The 2,635-nt window shown below is 38.8% G+C and overlaps 1 pseudogene; it reads right to left on the bottom strand.

The window, feature by feature from the left end:
• Positions 1-1,103: 1,103 nt before the first annotated feature.
• The window catches only part of LOC130620654 (large subunit ribosomal RNA), a 7,093-nt pseudogene continuing 5,561 nt past the window's right edge, over positions 1,104-2,635 (bottom strand).

Genomic DNA, 2,635 nt, shown 5'->3' with positions numbered 1-2,635 from the left:
AGCTACATTCACTTAAACACACTACAACCTGCAATACGTAACGTGTTGCAGGCGCAGGCGTTCGTATCTACAATCGTCAACGTAAAATCGTAGCCAATTCTTTAGAAATAGCTGCAATTCATACGCTTCAGAGTGTTTGCCCTTCTACCGTTCCTTCTCAGTAACCCAGGATCAGTTGAACAGCATCTGCCAACATCACAAGAGCCACCAATGAGAAAGATATCACTATCTTTAGAGACTACAAACTACTACTTGACTAGCAGTTAGCCCGTGCACACACATAAGTAATGTCCTGCAAGAACAAAATTTGACTTGCATTTCATTGCTTGAGCCAGAGCCGTATTACCGTAAGAACTGAATGACAACTCAACAGTCTTTACAGCAACACAAATAAACTCTGATACCAACGCATAGAGATTGTGTCACAAAGAAACAATAACAACCAAACTCTAGTCGAGTTCACTCATTTCTCATTGCTTCTCTGTTCTACCCTCTCTACATTATATAGCACGTTTTTCCAGTTTCTGACACTAAAGTGGGGACTTAGGAAAAAAAATCGATTTTTTTTAAAGTTAACCGGAATGTGCCGTAACGCATGCGCGTTTGTTACTGATAGGCCCAGCAACATTCCGAACATATTTTTATGACGGTTAAGCCTCATGGGACCTGAAAATAACAAAATACGGCATAACACATAAACGGCTTGAGAAATTGAAGAAGTGAGAGGGTACGCCACACCACCAAAATTTTTTTTTTAAAAAAAAGACCCACAACCGTATCCAAAGCAGTAGCATTACCCCTAGGCCCCAGCCTAGGCTTTACCTTAACCCTGAACATAGCCCTAGTCCGTAATTCTTGCTGTAATCCATACACTTGTAATCTATACATACAGTTGTAATCGATACAGTTGTAATCCATACACCTTTAATCCATACACTTTTAATCCATACATCTGTGTCTCCAAATATTAAACCGAGGTGATAAAGATGAATGGTACAGCACGCACGCATCACCTTTTTTAAAAAAAAAGTTCAGGTAAGCACAAGATAACTGGTACTCCACGGTACAAAGCAGTTGGTTAAAAAAGGACTTGTCACAAAGTGACAAATCTGTCGAACAGAGGCTTAATCTCAGAAGATCGTAGCACAAAGGCTACTCTACTTTTTACAATACCACGTTCTTGTTTAAGTCGTCTGCATAGGATTTATCTCTGGAAATTTTAGATTTTGATAGTTGCAGCACCTCGACGGTTTTTCTCCGACTCAGTGCATTGGGACTTAGGAACGACAGAAGCCGTTCTATTCTTGTTCGCCTAAGATTATCCAGAGGTAATTATCATTGCTTTCTAGCACGGATTCTGACTTAGAGGCGTTCAGTCATAATCCAACAGATGGTAGCTTCGCACCATTGCTTTTTCAAGCAAGTGCAAATGCCAATTGTCTGAATCTGCGGTTCCTCTCGTACTGAGCAGAATTACTATTGCAACAACACTTCATCAGTAGGGTAAAACTAACCTGTCTCACGACGGTCTAAACCCAGCTCACGTTCCCTATTAGTGGGTGAACAATCCAACACTTGGTGAATTCTGCTTCACAATGATAGGAAGAGCCGACATCGAAGGATCAAAAAGCAACGTCGCTATGAACGCTTGGCTGCCACAAGCCAGTTATTACTTAAGACTTCACCGTTTCACACATACGTATCTGATAATACTCTCTTATTAAACATAATGTCATCATTTTACTTATATAATAGTAATAACTTTTGTGAAACATTTAAAAGTAGATGCAGATATTTGTCAGTGGATAGGCCATTTAGTAAGAAGAAAAATTGCCTGTAGAACCTTGGTGCTGGAAAGCCTCGTTCTCATGTTATTAACAGTTTAATGTTTTTGACAATAGAAACCGTCCAGTGTGTTTTGTATAGGACGGTTCTTACATGCATTTTTTGACAATTTTTTCTCAGTAACTACAACGTTTTAACGAAATCATAAAAAGCAAACTTATAAACAAAGGCATTTTAAGAAAAATGGCGGAATATTTTTGTGTGACTTTGGCTAGAACCAGACTTATGACGTCACAAAGTGCACGGTCAAACCTTCATAAATTCTAAAATTTCAAAAAATTTTAACTGCTGACGTCAGCATTTTATAAAAAACGGACAAGAATTTCATGGTAGCAAATTTGGAGATCTATTACCATGCAAAATTTGGAGGTCAAAGGTCAACCGGAAGTACCTGTTTTGGGGCCTTACTTTTTTTGGTCTTTTTAAAAACAGGTAAATCGCTATAGCTTCTGAAATATTGAAGGTATTTCTTAAATCTTTGGCAGATATGTAAAACACTTCAGGCTAAAACCGGGTAGGAGCACAAATTCCCGATTTGTGGCTCTGCGGGGGGTCCAGAAGCCCTAAAATGTCAAACATTCAAGGCCAAATAAAATGCTGACGTCAGCGTTTTTTTGAAAAAAAATTCGTGTGAACCTTTGTCATGTCAAGATGGTTCATTGTGCCAAATATAAAGCCAATCCGACATGTCGTTCGGGATTTCCGATTTTTCCGATTTTTCCCTAATTTGGTGAAAACGCACGTATTGGCATGTTTAACATGCAATATTGGCCTTGCACAATTATTATTG

The sequence above is a fragment of the Hydractinia symbiolongicarpus genome, chromosome 1 (genome assembly GCF_029227915.1).
Source record: "Hydractinia symbiolongicarpus strain clone_291-10 chromosome 1, HSymV2.1, whole genome shotgun sequence".
Taxonomy (NCBI): domain Eukaryota; kingdom Metazoa; phylum Cnidaria; class Hydrozoa; order Anthoathecata; family Hydractiniidae; genus Hydractinia; species Hydractinia symbiolongicarpus.
This window is presented reverse-complemented; position numbering and strand designations above follow the sequence as displayed.